Source organism: Chelonia mydas, chromosome 3, assembly GCF_015237465.2.
Source record: "Chelonia mydas isolate rCheMyd1 chromosome 3, rCheMyd1.pri.v2, whole genome shotgun sequence".
Taxonomy (NCBI): domain Eukaryota; kingdom Metazoa; phylum Chordata; order Testudines; family Cheloniidae; genus Chelonia; species Chelonia mydas.
In genome coordinates this window covers 133426059-133443395 of record NC_057851.1, presented here as the reverse complement: position 1 = coordinate 133443395, position 17337 = coordinate 133426059, and the positions used below count along the sequence as shown (strand labels likewise).

Below are 17337 nucleotides of genomic sequence, written 5' to 3'. Positions count from 1 at the left end.
TTAACTCTTCCACGTGGACTGCTAACATTGAAGGGCTATTGTTCTGGGTGACTTCAATGTCCACACACATAACAAAAGTTGTGGGTCACATTAAGGTCTCCTGGCTGTCATGAGAACCATAGGATAGCCCAGGTGGTTTCTGCCTCTGCTCATATAGCTGGTCATACTCTGGATCTTGTTATCAGATGGGGGCTAGAAATTGGGAGTGAGTGAGATACACCTTTGTGACTATCTGACCTCTTTCAGTTTGGGGTCAGGACTGACCTTTGATCTGGTTGGGCAAGGGATCTATTTCATTGGACTGCCATGGGGATTGATGGACCCAACTACAAAACATATTTCTGTAATGTACAATAGGTGTCCCACTCAGTTGATGACCTTGATGAGACATGCTGTGCTGGACATAGCCCCCTTGGATGTTTATTTTGGGGAGCAAGCTCCACAGGTAATTTAGATATGTCTTGGCTTTGAATTTGTGAGGTATGCTCCTTTGGCCTTTGCGTTTTTCTGCTTTGAACTCCAGAAACATCCAGGTTACATAGAGACCAAATCAGGGACCCGAGGTGATACCAGTTGCATGCTCCAGATCGCCAAGTCCTAAATAGCTTCTCGAAGTAGGTTTGAGACTCCTGCTGTCATCTCATCATATATGATTTTCTCTTCTATTCTCCTCTGTCCCTTCTGCCTAATCAGTTCCAAACCTGGCTGACTCAGAATGAGTCATCTCTATTGTCCCTTTGCTGTAATCAGTGTAACAGACTTACAGAAAATGAACAGCCCTGTCCTGATGTGAATCAGTGATACCCTGGAGGATGCTCCCAGGAGACCCATGTTAAAATTCTGCTACTAAACTGAAAGGAGTGTTGAGATGATTTCTCTGCATCTCTCTTGGAATATCCTTTTGATACTGTTAAATTAACACTACTACATAGGACTTATAAATACTTCAGCAGATCATATATTTTGCCTTTGGAACAGACCATATTGCACCCAGTGGCAGATATCTTTTTAAAAAAAAAGTCTTAGAAGAGGATAACTCACCCTATTTCCCATGCGGTCTTACCCAACAACCGCCGCCCCGCCCCGCCTTTCAAATCACACAGGTTGGACACTGTTCTATACAAACAGCATACTCTATCTTTTTTTAGATGGATCCATTTCCAGCAAGTGGCACATAGCATGCTTTTATTTGTTGATTGCTTTCCTAGGGTATAGTGATGAGGAAGTTTTTCATTTTGTTTTTAAATGAATAGGAAAAAAATACCAGATACCCTGATCCCTCGAACATCCCTTTCAGAAGAATATCCCCCCACTGGTATATTGTATTTATTAAAGGCTAATGGGGAAAATTTGCGTGGGAGCCCCCATGAAAATATTCTAAGCCTAGCACTGTGTGGAAGACACCCAAAGCAAGCCATCCAGATGTTGTCCACAGCTAGAGAAGCAGAGACTGCTAAACCTGTTGGTGTGTTAGGCCAGCAGCACCCAGAGAATGAAACAAGCTGCATAAAAAAGTTTCTGTTCTTTCTGATTCGCTCTCCTTCTTCTTGTGTCCTAAAAGCAGGAGTAATCTGATCCAGCAAAACTACTCAGTCAATATTCAATATATAACAAGTTCTTTTTTCCCCACCTCACAATGGCATTTGGTGTTAGCAGAGGACTGCAAGTGAAAACCTTGTCTGAGAGACTTTGTGCGTGCAAATAGCAAGGAAAAGGCATTATTTTTTTTCCAGAAGGAATGTTCATTAAATTCTTTATTTTAATTTATTTTAATTGTAACTCTTCCTTTTTATTTGTGTTTTTCAATCCATTTTGAAAAAGGCTTCTTGCATTTAACTCCTCGTAACACTCAGTGCAAAAACACTTGCATTCCAAATGGAGGCCAACAATTTCAGAAGTGTCTACTAACTGTGGGATTGTCATTGTTCTGGTCTTTCAACAGAACCCCTTTGGGGTGTTGATGGGGTTGTATCTCACTCCAGGTCCAGTCCCTCAAGTGGGGGTGTTCAGCAGCACTCAGCTGATGGGCTGAGATTCTGTCCGCTTCAGAGTCCTTCTGGATGTGATGGGAGAAAATACAAACAGTGGGAAAATAGGAGTGAATAAAAAAGAAAATATACACTCAATCCCAGCCAGGCCACTGGCTTCTCTTCGTTCAGAGCAGCCTAGGGCAAGCTGCAGTCTGGCTCAACATCGCTGATTCACCCACAGAAGAATATGGTAGATCCCCCTTTGCCTCAGAGGGCTTCCTGCTTTTAGGCAGGGGAGCAGGCTCCGCTCACTGCAAGGCCTCTCTCTGGAAGCTGGGAAGCTCAGCACTCTGCTCTCCTCCTCCATTCTTGTCATGATTTGCAGGTGTGGTGGGGCAGGGCCACCCCAGCCCAGAGCAATTTGTTAACCCCTTCCTGCCTGGTGTGGGGTTTCTATACCCCCTCACAGAGAGCCCAAAGTGTGAAACTCAAGGTCCTGCTGAGCACCACAAATTCCAAATAAGTGGGGGGGGGGGGGGTGTTGGGGCTCAGTACATCTGAAAATCAGAGTCCTACACACCTCAGTTTGGGCTCTCAAAAATGGAGGCTCTCAAATGAGTGGAAAATATTACCCTAACTCTAGCACTGTTGCAGTGAATGGGGGAAATGTTAACACTTTGAGAATCTCCTATTTATTTAATACGATGCATTAATTCAAAGATTGTGTGATGAGTGAATGGCACTGTAATGGGGCACAAGCTGTGCCCCTCCGGTTCAGTCCTTTACATTCTCTTCTCAGAGACTCAGAGACACTGCAGGCTGGTGCAACACCCGATCACAAATAAAGAGCACAAGTCCCCACCACCAGTTTCCAACTATATACAGGCTTTTTACAACAGCTTGGCCTACCACAGGCCTGGTAAGCAACAGTCTAGGAGACTCCCACCTTCCTCTGAGTCTGAGGGTATGTCTACACTGGAAAGTTTCTGCACAACAAGTTATACCACTTTTATTAAAGCACTGGAAGTAAACCACCATTGCATATCAACACTGTGCTCCTTGTGATGGTGGAGTGCATCCATATTAGCAGCTCTTCCAATGGCAAAGACAGCAGTGCATTGTGGTAGCTATCCCACTGTGTAACTGGCCACAGGGTGATTTGGGAAGGGTTTGCAATGCTTCATGGGGCAGGCACAGCATCACATGACGCAGGTTTCCCAATCCCATTGTTCCATGGGCATCCTACTACATTGCCAGCTGCTTTTCAACTGAAGTGCAGGGGCGGGGGGCAGAGTGTGTGACAGGGAGTGTGTGTGTGTATGGAGAGGGGCGGGAGACACAGTGTGTTTTGGGAGACAGAGAGTGTGTCAGCATGCTGTCTTGTAAGCTCAGACAGTGTCAGGAAGCAACCAGTCCTGAGGCAGGGGGAGGGGGGAACCCCAACGTCAGCCCCCGCCTCCCTCCCCAGCTTTCTGCACATCAATCTCTCTCTCTCTTTCTCTCTCTCTCTCTCACACACACACACACACACACACGCCTCGGTGTTCAACAGCATGAGCATTTCACATTAATGGTTTGCTTTGTGTCCCGGAGCAGATCACACAAGGGCTGTCAGAAACAGGGCTTTGAAAGGGGAGGGGCGCATGTCTCCAGGGCAGCCGAGTTCAAAACAGTGAGCAGCGCGGCCACTTGAGGGACTGTGGGACAGCTCCGGAGGCCAACTGATTGCTTTCTGCGCTGTAATGTGTTTACACTGCCAATACAGCATTGGACCCTCTGCGCTGAAAGGTTTACGACTCTCGTCGAGGTGGTTTTTTTGCAGCGCTGCAACTGAGGAGTTTCTGCGCACTAAGTGGCTAGGCACTGTGTACACCTCGGGAGTTACACCGCAGACAGCTGGTTTACTGCACGGTAACTTGCCGACGTAGACGTAGACTTAAGACCTAGACTTTGGGCCTGGGCCTCCTGGTCTCTGCTCCTGCCTTTGCTCTCACTTCCTCCCAGCCTTGTAGCTCCTGCTAATGAGGCTGGCTGGTGTGATCAATTACCAGACAAGCATCAGACTATCTACCCAGCCCCAATTCAATCCCCCTGATTGGGCCTGGAGTGGCAAGAGCTGATTAAGGCCTCTCTAGCAGCACCCTGCCACAGTCATCAATCTCAAAAGAAACACATACAAATACGTTTTCAGAAAGAGGGAGAAAACTCTTAGCCTTAATGGAAAAAATCTCAGTTCTATGATCTCATTAGTTTGAAGGTCAGGCTTACCTTGTCCACCCTCTAAGCACCTCTTTACCTCAGTTGCCATATTGAAGATGCTCTTCCACTAGCAAATTGGATGGTTTGTCCCTTCAGCCCTGCAAGACAAACGAAAAGCCGTGCCCGTCGAAGCTAAATAAAAGCACAAACCCCAAAAGGTTTTCCAAAAATAGTTTTTCATTCTCCTTGGGCCCCAGACCTCTTGCCAGGGTCTGCACAACTTTTCCCTTACCAACCTTTATCAGGGATTTGCAACAATCTTTTGCCCCTCAGTTGCTGGAGAATCACAATGCTACCTCTGCGTGGTGCTGTAAGGAAGTCGCTGCCTTCCCTCTATTACAGCTGAGTTCCTAGGACACTAGGATATGAAACATCTGCCAACCCAAAACACAAACCCATCCTGCTTCACTTTTCTCCAGGCCCCCTCACTATGACTTCCTGCCTTCTCTTAGGCAGTTTCCATAGTTGTTTCCCAGGTACCTTCAGATGCTCCACTTCTGGACTCCTTCCCTAGCTCCTGCAGCAGGGAACCTCTGCTGCTTTTAGATCATACCCATATTCTTGGGAGAAGCCATTCCCCCTACAAATTTGTTGTTGTCCTCACTGAGGGGCAGGATCTGCCTTTTATTTCCTGCTTCCACCTTCCCAGCAGGCCTTGTTGAATAGACTTTTAGGAGGGGCAGGGGCACTGGGCTGGGACACAGGAGACCTGGGTTCATCCACTTTCCTGTTGTATGATGTTGGGCAAGCTATTTCACTCCTTTGTTCCTCAGATTCCACTTTTGTAAAATAGGGATGATGCAACTCACCTCCTTTGCAAAATGCTTGGAGAGCTACACATAAAAAATCTCTATGTAAGAGAGGTATTATTTAGGGCGGGCAGTCTACAGTCAACTGATCTGTGAGGTGATATCTCAAATTTTGGGATTTGGATCAGTCACTTTAAGATTATGGGATCCATACAAGTGCTATGTTTGTGTGCACTGACTACTCAATGTTAAATTATGAATTTAAAAGACCAAAGACACTACTTTTATATTGGTTTAGTACAGATTTTAGGAGCATATTTAAATTCCTGGCAGCTCCAATAAAATGATTTTGCTGCTGAAGCTGAATATAACAACATTAATCCTAACAAAACAATGACTGTAAGTAACCCAATCCATTTTTAGCCCTAAGAGGCTAATTAAGGCATCTGTCTATAATAGTTTGAAAGACAATGAACATGAAATTGTCTACTCACAGTCAAAAATGTCACGATCATTATATATGCCACAGAGCAGATTCTGCTTTCAGTTACGCCTGCGTAAGTGTGGAGTAACTCCAGTGGTGTTACTCTAGATTTACACCAAACTTTCCCAAATTGAAGACTCTCCTATTTGTGTTTTTCCCCACTAGGGGCTCACTCCAATTTCCAATGAAGTCAATGGAAAATCTGAGACTTCACTGGAATTTGGGTTAGGCACTAAGGGTAAAATTTTCAAATGTGCCTAAGTGAGTTTGGAGCCTAAATCCTATTGCAAGTCTATGGGATCTAGACTCCTAAGTGCCTTAAGTCACTTTTAAAAATGGAACTTAGCTTCCTAATGCACTTAGATGGTTTTGAATATTTTATCCTAAGTAACGTAGAACACTTGGGAGTATTTGCAAGGCAGGTTGGTAAAAACAAACTTCTCACAACTTGTGCAAGAAAGGTTCTCCATTTTGGTACAGAAAAATGAAAAAGCAGCAGACAAGCTAGTAAATGATTCAGAATTAGGCATTGTTGTGATCACTGTGAGATCCCGCCTCCTGCTTTTTAGCTTTCTGTGGCTTGCTACTATGGAAAAAGAAAATAAAACGGGCATTTGAAAGACAGGTATCCAAGGACAACTTATTTGTTTGCTCACACAGCCTGGCTCTGAGTGGGAAGCAGGGAGCCTGGGCAGCAGGCTGGCTGGGAGTGGGGAGGACTTTCTTGTCAATTTCATGGCTACAGCATGGAGCTGTGAAATTGACAAGAATGACAGACAACCCCTGATATAAGTAACACAGTGTCTACATGGACACTGCCTCACCCTAATGACACTGAAGTAAGCGCTATGTGGCTGCCTCTCGTGGAAATGGAGTTATTATGTCAGTGTAGTAGGGCACTTACATAAGATGCCTCATTCAATTCACCTTATACAAGTCCACTCACACCTACTTCTTGTTCAGCCAATCACTCAGACAAACAAGTTTGTTTACATTTATGGGAGATACTGCTGCCCTCTTCTTATTTATAATGTCACCTGAAAGTGAGAACAGGCATTCACATGACATTGTTGTGGGGGTGGGTTAGCTGCAGGGGGTCCAAGGACTCAGGCCCACCCCACTCCACTGGGTCCCAGCCCAGGCCCTAACAGTGGCAGATGGTTCCACCACTGTGTCAGCGGGGATCCCATCGAAACATGCTGACCTGAATTCTGCCAACACACCTAAACTATTGTCTGGTATTCTTGGTCCACTTCCTACTACCCCTTTGGAGTGAATCTCTGACTCCTTGGATTCCTCTGTCTCCCCCATGTACATGGCCAGCAGCAGTCCCAGTATCTCCTCCAGGTACTGGGCCATAAGCTGCCCTGGCATCTCCTCTCAGACCGCAGAGCAGCATAGCTCCATCTTGAGTGCAGGGCTCGGCAGCGGGTGAAAGACGTCTGCTTCCTTCTCTGGCTCTCGCACAACTGAGCTGCAGGGCCCACCTTTTAAACTTTGTGTCCCACCCCTCTCCTTCTGGTGGGGTGGGTGTGGCATGCCCGGCTCTGCCCACCAGGGAGTGGAGAGCGGCTCCTCCCCATTCGTCTCAGAGGGAGGCCATGCCCCCTCACTACAGTAATAAAAAATAATGTAAAGTGAGCACTGTACGCTTTCTATTCTGTGTTGGAATTGAAATCAATATATTTGAAAATGTAGAAAAACACCCAAAATATTTATACTACATTTAAATTGGTAGTCTATTATTAACAGTGCGATTGAATTGTCAGTTAATCGTGACTATTTTTTTTAATCTTGCGATTAATTGAAAATATTCTTTTTAATCATTTGGCAGCCTTACTAAATAGCTTTAAAAATCTGGGCCTACAAATGTTAAAGCTATGGACTATAGAGCTGGGATGATGTATAGCACATGGATTAACCTAAATGTTTTCCTTTCCTGCAAATGTGTGTAATCCACCTATGAAGTTAGAAAGTGACTCATTAGAGAACCCGTTCTTACCAATTCAAATGACCTTTATCTCCTCAGTGAAACTGCTACTTAATCCAGATTTAAGGTATCATAGGGAAGAATGGGTGAGTACCCACAAGCTGGGTGAGGTATTATCTGCAGTTGTTTTTTTTGCAATCTCCTTGCTGTAAAAATGAGAACATCAATAACTGAAGAAAGCTCATTCTTCTGGAGAGAGCACAAACATTGCAAGTGTAACAGTGATGTGTATCTGTGCTCAGAAGGTTCTGTGGTTACATTTACAGCTCTCTAGGATAACATTTTTGTCTTGAAGACAATCAGTCAGCCATTTTATGTGATTAAAAGTGGCCTGTGCCAATGCTTTAGGAAAGTTTTTCAGCACTCATAAAGAAATAACATCTTGTATACAGCAAACTGCAGCTCTTTCTGCATATATATATACACACACACATACACCTGCTTTTTTCTCTTGAAACTGTCAAAGTCAATACTGTTTGGAGTGGTGTTGAAATTAGAGAGACAAGATGGGTGAAGTAATAGCTTTTATTGGATCAAGGACTGTCAGTGTGAGAGACAAGCTTTCAAGCTTACACTGGGCTCTTCTTCAGGTCTGAGAAATGTACGCAGCGTTTTATAGTTAAATACAAGGTGGAACAGATTGTTTAGCATAAGTAGTTAACACACATTTCAAGGAACCAATCAGGGTGTAGTGGCCAGTTAACACTTCTCCAGTCACAGGAGGGAAAAGGAGAAAAAAAAAGTGTGTGGGGGGGGACTTAGTGGGTTACACATTGTTGTAATAAGCTATAAATCTAGTGTTTCTAGTGAGTCCATGATTTTCACTGTCTAGCAAAATTATGAATTTAAGCTCCCAGGTTCATCTTTTGAAGGCGTGCAGGTTTCATTTGAGGATGATGACTGAGAGGTCAGATGTACAGTGATCACTTTGTGAAAAGTGTTCACCCACAGGTGTTACGTGGTTTTGTCTTTTAGCCTTTTTTCTGTGTGAGTTCATTCAAGAGCATAGTGGTTGTCTCATTTCACTCACATAGTTGTTACTGGGGTATTTAGTGCACTGGGTGAGGTGCACCACATGTTGTGATAGGTGAGTGTAGGACCCATGGATTTTTGAGAGGTGTGTTGTGGTATTGATCACTGTAGCACGAGAGATATATCTGCAGGTTTTGAATCTGTTGTTCTGACAGGGTCTGCTGCCGCTTTGAGCTGGTGAGTCCTGATCTGTGGAGAGCTTGCTTCTGATGAAGAGCTTGGAGAGGTGGGGATTTGTTTGAAGAATAGAAGCAGCGGTTCAGAAAATATTTTTTCAGGATACTATTGCACCATCTTCTAAGGGCCAAATCCTGAAGTCTTTGCTCAAGTAACTCCCTGATTTATTTCAATGGAAGTTTTACTTGAGTAAGGATAAAGTGAAAACTGAGTAAAGAGCGAGAGGATTGCCCTCACAGAGCGATGGGAAGGAACAACTGGATATTCATTTTATTTAAAAAAAACCAGTGATCCAGAGATCTAGATTTCACAAAGCCTTTTTCTCACAAACACAGGCCTGGCCTATTGGCAAATGATTGTTGTTAGATATGAAGTGGTAAACCTGCCTCACTTATTGGTCCTGTCAAGAGTCTTAATGAAGGAAAACCAATAACAGAAAAAAAATCTAGGGTTACAAATTTGCCCTTTTGGGAACATTGATTTGTGAATAATGAGTTCTCAGTGCTGGAGACTCCATCTGTTTTTGTTTTTTTAAGATGCATTTCCAAGCTCTTTGGATGAACTTAGAGAACATATACCCAGAAGTTCAATATATGATCTCTACTCCCTTTGAAAGTGGTAATTTTATACAGGTGATACATGGCAGACGTTTTTCAGACACATTCCAATTACACTACTATTGTTGGTGAAAGCAAATTTCAATCTAAGCCTTTACTGGTTTGAGATCAAGAAGAGTATTTCTGTATTTGATGATGCCTTGTCCCATTATGTTTGTTAGACTGTAATACCCGAGCTATGTTTTTATTTTGCACTTTTTACATCATTTTAACTGGAGAACAGCTTTGTGGGTCATTGAGACTCCCTCTAGACTTTTTTAAACTTCTAGAGGTATACAGTTCTGAGTAAGGTTTTACTCTTTTGAATGTTTTGCCTTTGGCACTGCCTGGAAATGTATTCCTAGACTCTTTAAAGATTCTTATTGCAGAGCAGAAAGTGTGCAGAAATTTCACCATAACTTCTTGTTTTGATTTTTGCTGCTTATCTATTCTGTGGCCAAAAGGTTACACTCTTGACTGTTTTGCTGTGGCACTGAGTCATTTGCAACAGTCAGATGCCATTGTTTCAATAAAGACCAATGCAATCAAAGGGAGAGGAGTCGATTTAGCAAAAATGAGCACAGATGTCAATTAGATATTATCTCAATTAGGTATTTATAAAGTAGCATTTTGATTATAACTACAGATAATTGATAATTAAATATCACCAGACCAATTTGTTAAGGTCTAAATCCTGCCCCCAGAACCTAGCCCAGGTAACTTCTGGTCACTGGTGAATTCAGTGGGATGGGGACGGATGGAAGGATGAATCTGCCTAGCCAGGCTGTGGTGAAGCAGTGACATCTCTGTATGACTCGAGTAGCTTGTATGGCCTCTAACACAGCCATCTGCAAAAGGACAGGATCAGAGCATCTCTGGTTGCTCCAACGCTCCTTTATGGACAAGTCCTTCACAATGTAATAGAATAATAATTGTTTGGGCTTTTTGAACCACCCTATAGAGTTTCCTACAGTAGGTTATCCCTCCAAATCGAATACTGTAAAGAAATTTAAAAAAAAACAGAAAATATGTTATTGTTGAATTTTAGAGCAATTTCTATGGAACCGTATTAGATTTCTCTAGTACCCTCTTGATTTTATACCTATTTGTGCCCCAAAGGCCTTTTTCTTCACATCCTACTGTGCTCCCAAGCTGCCCAACAGCACACAGGGTGCTCCTGCTAAGTTCTCCGTATCATGTGAAGCTGGCACACCTTACAAAAAAACCTGCCTCCTAGCCAGCATAAGGCAACTACCCAGTGCCAGAGCATCCTCCGGAACCACAGCGGAAGAGGCAGGATAGAGCCCTAGGAGCCGCTGAAGTCAGTAAGAGTTTCAGAGTGGACCTGAATGCAGCCTTAACATTAGGAGCCATGTTGAACATTCATTTGGGGGAATAGCAACTATCTTTTTGCACTGCTTTTAGGAATCTCGTTCACGTTCTTAAAACACAACATTGGAAAATAGCAGAAGTGCCTGGAAAATGCAACACATCAACACTTTTTGGTTTGGATAGTGCCACAAAAATACTGATCTTTTTACTGGCAGGGAGAAAGCCTGGTAAGCAGCTCACAGCCTGAGTAAACTGGCAGTGGGCTGAGCCATAGGTGTGCTTAGGAGAGGACCCTTAGAAGTAGGATCCTCCATCTCAGTCTGCGTTCTCTGGTGAATATCCACTGCATAGCCACTACTGCAGGCCATGGGCAGACATAGTTGCCCTTGGTCACTGTTCTTTCCATACAGTCATTTGTGGCCAGTGGAGTTGTACCGGTCAAGGATCCATAGTCACACACGTGATCCATCCCATCCCATCCCTTTTTCTTGTGGACTCTTGCACAGAGAGTTGCTGTGGTCAGAGTTTTGTTCCCTGTGTGCAAGGAGGTGTGTGCGGATGCAAAAGAACCTGGCAGGCTGCGTGGCGTGGCTACAATGAATACATGACATTTCCGCTCTGTTTTGAGCCTTTCCTTGTCACAGAGGGTGGGTCCAGATTTGGCCCAGATTTCTCCTTTCTTTTCTAAAACCTGTCACCTACTATAAGTAGATATCATTCATTAATAAACCCCAAAGGGCTTTAGTGAGTGTTCCTGTAGTCTGGTGTTGAAATAATCCAAAGATTAAAACTGGCCTTTCTTCTCTGTAAAATCTCTTCTGATTTGTGTGACATGGTACAGCCAGACCAGGCTTTAAGGTAATTTTTGTTCAGATTGGATACAATTGAGAGGATAATCCCTTGCAACACTAAAAAACAGTTGAAACTAAGCGGGACCCGTTTGATGGTGTCATACCAGGAACTATAATGCTGCTCCTGATTGACATCCCCTATGGGCATTTTGGAAAAATAACATCCTTTTCTTCACATAGATAAATGTCTTCTATTTAAGTCTCCTAAAGATGTGCCTATCAGTTAAGCTATCCATTTCATAGCCCTAAAACCACCCACCAGATTATGATATGACAGGACAAACCTTGAAGGCCCTGCTAAGGCAAAACACACATTGAAGCGACTGGGTGTTTTGCTTGAGTAACAATATATAAACTGGATTTGGCTGGCTATTGTTAGGAACTTCAGGCATTTCCTACTTTGACTCTAGCTTACAACGTAAAGCTGGGCGGATGAGAGACAAAAATACATGTTGTTGGGCAGGTTTGTCTGAAAAGCTAGCAGCAGCCTGTATAATCTATTGCCCCATTGTGTTGAAAGGAATGGATTTTTCTGCTTCTTTCTGCCAAATGTAGTGCAAGTACTTGCTTTATAGTACGACAGAGAGGATATTGAAGAAAAAACAAACAAACCCTCTTCAATGAAGATATGTACAGTAGAGGCTGAAATCATTCAAAAGCCTAACTAAAATCAGCAGCAACCCAAGCAAAGTGCAGTCTGTTTTATGTCAGCTAACTGCAGCCAATAAATGCTGCAAGAACAACACATGGCAACATCTGTACAGTGACGCAGAAGTGAGTTAGAATTTAAATGGTGGCACCAGGTAGATTAAAACACTACGAGTGAGTGGGAAGGCCCTGGATATTGGGCCAGACTCATACTGGTTGTGGGAAAATGGGGGTCCTTGTATGTGGAAAGGTGCCCTTTGTCTGGATGATACAAAGCCTGCTGGCTGAAAGAAGGTGTTTAAGGTTACACAGTTTATGCCTGTGTTACACAGCTGTGTTTTGCATCTGTACAAACACACAGCTGCTAGAGAGGTAGCTGTAATTTTGGTTATACATGCTATAGTTTACTGGGCTGTTTACTAAATTTGTCTGACAGTCTCACTGAAGTATCTGACACCACTTCACCTTTAAGGATGATTGGAGATTATGATGTTCAAGGAATTGCCCTGGAATGCTTTATTTTCTGCAGCACTTTCAGTTCCTTCTAGATATGGGCCTGAGCTGCAAAGTATTGCAAAGCCAATGAGGATGCTGTGAGGGCTAAATACCTAGAGATCCTATGAAATTCAGTGGGAGCTGAGGGTGCTCAGTGCCTCACAAAAGCCGCTCCATAATTGTGGCAGAGCTGCTCCAGCATGAGGAATGAAATTCAGTAACCAAATAGCTCCCCATCCTCCCATCCCTAGCAAAGCACCTGCAGCAAGAGCTAGAAATGTCACACATGGCAGTTACATTTTCCATTGCAAACTCAAGTGCTAAATACCAACCCACATTCACCCAGAGGCACTAGTCTCTCTCTCTACACACACCCACACCTCTCCTTTCGTTGCAGTTATCAACAGACCTTTTGGTGTAATATTTAATGCTGTTGTAAAAATAGCAAAGAGAATACAAGTGCCTAGTGGTGGTAGTTGAAGGCTTTTAAACACACTGAGTCAATCGCTAAATTACTTTTCTGGTTTCATGCTCAAAGCACCACAATATAAACATGACAGTAAAGAGCACTAGAGCCACGCCTTTGAGTTGCATATAATTCAGATGGGCTCTGCACTTAGGTACCAGGATGATAAATGTAGCATGCCGACTGTGGTACCCTTATTCAAATTACATAATACCTTAGTCCACAACCTGGTATATAGACTGCAAAAGGATACCTTGTGGAGTAAGGCATTAGTAAGAATAGCACAGTCTGGCCCATAGTTAGGGATTAGATAGAATGGCCTTTGGTTTCAGCGTATTGAAATGCCTACGCATTGAACAAACCTTCAGCTTTAACTGAAACTGCAGACTGACTCAAGCAGCAAACCACCTCATGAAATTAATGTTTGCCTGCAACCTGTGTTGGATCATATTAAAGAAGTTCTGTATTAAAATCACAAATGAGTTTGATTCCCCAGAGTTTAAATTTCAGGGTATTACTAATTAAGAGGTCGCTTGGTTTTTGGTACTGTTTCTGTCCCTCTATGTGTGAAACTTGCAAGCTGCTAATTGCGTTAGTACATTCTAAGACAGAGTCTGTTCTCAAAGCAATTCACACAGAGAGAGACTCAAACAACAGAACAACAGAAACAGCACCCAGAGACTCCCCACCCTTTTGTTGTATTAACAATTGTGATTAAAATAGAGATAGAGGATGTATGTGGATGGATGCTTGGTGTGGATAATAACTGAATGATCAGGGAGGTGCCAGCCTAAGAATCCAGTGTCCATCGGCTGAAGAAGGCGTCAAGTGGAAATAACCAGAGGACCCCTGGAGGGCAGACTGGAATCCACCCAACAGCCTCAAGAATGGGAGAACCAAAGAACAAGATAACATGTAGCAGCACGGAGCTGTCAGGAATGTGCCATCTGCTGATTGATTCAGCAACAGCATGATGAAGCAATTCCCATAGACTGGCATAGGAAGAAATTCCTATAAAAATGGACTCTAGAAAGTGAGAACTTTGGGGAGTCTGATTCTGCAAACCAACTTCCAGGAGCATCAGATGAGCATCTGACAAGGTCCTGCTCCCTCCTCAGGTCCAGGCCACCTGGCCAGTGGCTTGGCATGAGCAACTCTAAGGCTGGTAACTATGATAACAACCTTGCAGAACCTCTGTGTGTGTGTGTATGAATGAATGTGTGAATAAATATGAGATTGAATGGAATATTATAACTATAACTAACTGCTTACTATGATTCTTTCTGTATTCACAATAAATGTGGTATTTTGCCTTTTCCTCTTTAATAAGATCCTGCTGGTTTTTATTTTATTGGTATAACACCTGCTATTGAACGAACTGCATTCTTTTTACACAGAGAGGCATTTGAGGCTGTGCTTTGATGTTTGATTATAGGCAGGGCTGGTAGAACCACCCATCATTAAAAGTTGCCTGAGATTTCCCATTGTAAGAGCCTGTTTTCCATCGCCCATGTTTTAAAAAAAATTCTGGTGGCCTCTTCTTCAAGAAGCTCAAGAATTGTCATGGTTTGGAAGCATACTTTAAATTTTGCAGGGGCGGGAGTGGCTTTTGTGTTAGAGATGTGCCTTTTGCCAGCCCTGTGCGGATCCACCAAAATATGGTCATGTTATAAACCTTTGAAAACTCACAGATCACACCTGCTCAGAAGAGACTTTCTAGAGTTTCACAGATAAAATCTCAGAAGATTCTGTCCTCACTGAGCATGCTCCAGCCCCGGGTTGAGCAGGATTTTTCCTACAATTCCAGGTCCTCACCACTTTAGATTAGGCCAGTATGGGTCTGGGCATAGGAATTTAAGAACCATCTCTTCTGGCCTTTGCTCTCAGTGACTCCCTTAATCACACCCAGGTTGCATGGAGGAAGAAATTGCCCGATTCAGATAAAGGTAGCACAACCGCAGGACCTCTTTTGGGGGGAGGGAGAGGAAGGAGAGTAGATTGGGACAAGGAATCATGGATGTGGGTAGGAGACTGGGACTAGTGGCCGGCAGAGAGAGAGTGGGGATGGGAAACTGGGATTGGGAGTTGGATGGACATTAGGACAGGCTGGGCACTGGTGATGGTGATGATGGTGGGGAGAAGAACGTGAGGAGAAAAAAGAGACAGTTAGGTGAGAAGCTGGGAGGAGAGAACTGGGACTGGCTGAGCAAGGTGACTGATGACAAGGAGTGGAAGATGGTCAGGGAACTGGAAATGGACTGAGAGTGGAAGGGAAGACTGGAACTCAGAGTACTGGGAGGACTGGGACTGGGACTGGGATGGGTAGTACTGAAGGGGAGATACAGATTGGCAGGGCAAGGAGAATGGGACTGAGCTGAGAAGCCTGAAAAGTGGAGACTGGGAGCCAGGAGTGGGAAAGAGATTAGGATGGGGACAGATTGGAGGGAAAGAACTGGAAGGGGTCAAGACTGGGGGAAACAGAAAGAAGAGACTGTGTCCATTAGATCTCACTTCCCTCCAGAGCCTGGAACAGAATCCACAATCCCAGAGTCTGACTATTCCTTGGCAAAGTATCTCATTCCCTGTCTAGTGATGTTCCATATAGGGTATGACAACCTATTACTATCAGTCACTGCATCAGCTCAAGTGGCATAGGTCTGCGCAGTGGATCTAGAGGTTTTAACGCTGCTGGTGAACCATGTGGGTCTCAACATGATGCCACATGGTGGAATTTCTGTGTTTTCAGTGTTTTGTTTAATAAACCTAGGAAATTACACATATTCTCCTCACCCTACATTAAAATAACACTATTAAGATTTCAAAGTCATGCACTCAAATGTTAGGAAATACCAGAATTACTGTTGCCAGTGCAACCGTCACTCAACCATCTTGTGCATATGCATTAGGGGACAGACTTTAATGATTTGATCACATACTGTTTTTTCCACTCCTGTTTGATCTTGCAACCTTAATAATGGTCTTTGAACATAGTTTTTGCACATGTAGTATATGTATATAGTACCAAATGCTGCTTACACCAATCTTCCAACTGAAGTCAATGAGGAAGTAAGGATAGCAGGATTTGACCTATTATCTTTAGATAGCTTAATAAATATTTAGTACTAAAGCTGAGCAAACAATTGATTTCTAAAAAAAGCTATTGGCTGCATTTGACCCAAATTTAGGAATGTTGCCTCGAAACTGCATTATTGGTAAATTTACTATTCACTGAAAAAAATGTGCCCAGCTCTATTTAGGACTAGATCATGACACCCTTACTCAGCTTTTACTCCATGACTTGGCCCTGCTCTGACTATGACTCCCACTGCTTGGAGGGGAGAGCAGGGACCACACACCTGAGATTCCCCACCGCAAGCAAGTAGGTGGGGAGTGGGAAGGGTCCCGGCTGCACCCCGATCACCAGTAAGAGTTGCTGTGTAATACAGGGGAGGGATAGTAAGCTGCTCGTCAAAAAGGGTTGAAATAAATTACTCCTGCCCCAAAGTCTACACTGGGGGGGGAGGATCGATCTAAGTTACGCAACTTCAGCTACATGAATAACATCGCTGAAGTCGACGTACCTAGACCTACTCACCGCGGTGTCTTCGCTACGGTGAGTTGACGGCTCCGGCTCACAAGTCAACTCTGCCTGCGCCTCTTGCAGTGCTGGAGTACAGGAGTCGACGGGAGAGCGCTCGGAGGTCGATTTATCGTGTCTAGACTAGATGTGATAAATCGACCCCCGCTGGATCGATCGCTGCTCGCCAATCCGGCAGGTAGTGTAGACATACCCATAGTCTCTATGGCAACGTCAGCACTTAGAGCTGCGAATTAAGAGATTCAGAGCTTGTGTACACGTACTTACACTAGCTCCACTGACATAGCGGTGTAGCATGTGCAGTGGCTTGGGCTAGCTGCCCCCAAGTACATACTTGCCCCAACCTCCTGGGTATGTATTTGGGTGGCTAGTCTGAGCCTACTCCAGCTAGATTACCTTTTTCAGCACACGAGCTCCAACAGAACTAGCCTGGGCTCCATAGACAAGCTGGGACTCTCACTCCCCAGCTCCAAGTGTAGAAGTGGTGTAAGAGTGTCACTTCATTCTCTGGCCTGCTTCTGGGGAGGGCTTGGCAAAATGATTGGGTTGAAAAAAATTTTCACCAAAAAAATGCAGATGCAGGTCAACCAAAACATTTACGAATTGTTCCAGTTATTCTGGTCAGCTAAGAAACCCTTCCAAAATCCCACCCCCACTTACTCCCCCGCAAAAAAAAAAAAATTAAATGCT

The 17337-nt window shown here is 43.9% G+C and overlaps 1 long non-coding RNA gene across 1 annotated transcript; it reads right to left on the bottom strand.

Moving 5' to 3' along the window:
- Window positions 1-1628: 1628 nt before the first annotated feature.
- LOC122464831 lies at window positions 1629-4809 on the bottom strand. Its single transcript, XR_006289223.1, has 3 exons — window positions 4710-4809; window positions 4239-4327; window positions 1629-2056 (listed from the first exon to the last, which is right to left on the bottom strand). It is a non-coding gene; the product is annotated as an uncharacterized LOC122464831 (long non-coding RNA).
- Window positions 4810-17337: the final 12528 nt, after the last annotated feature.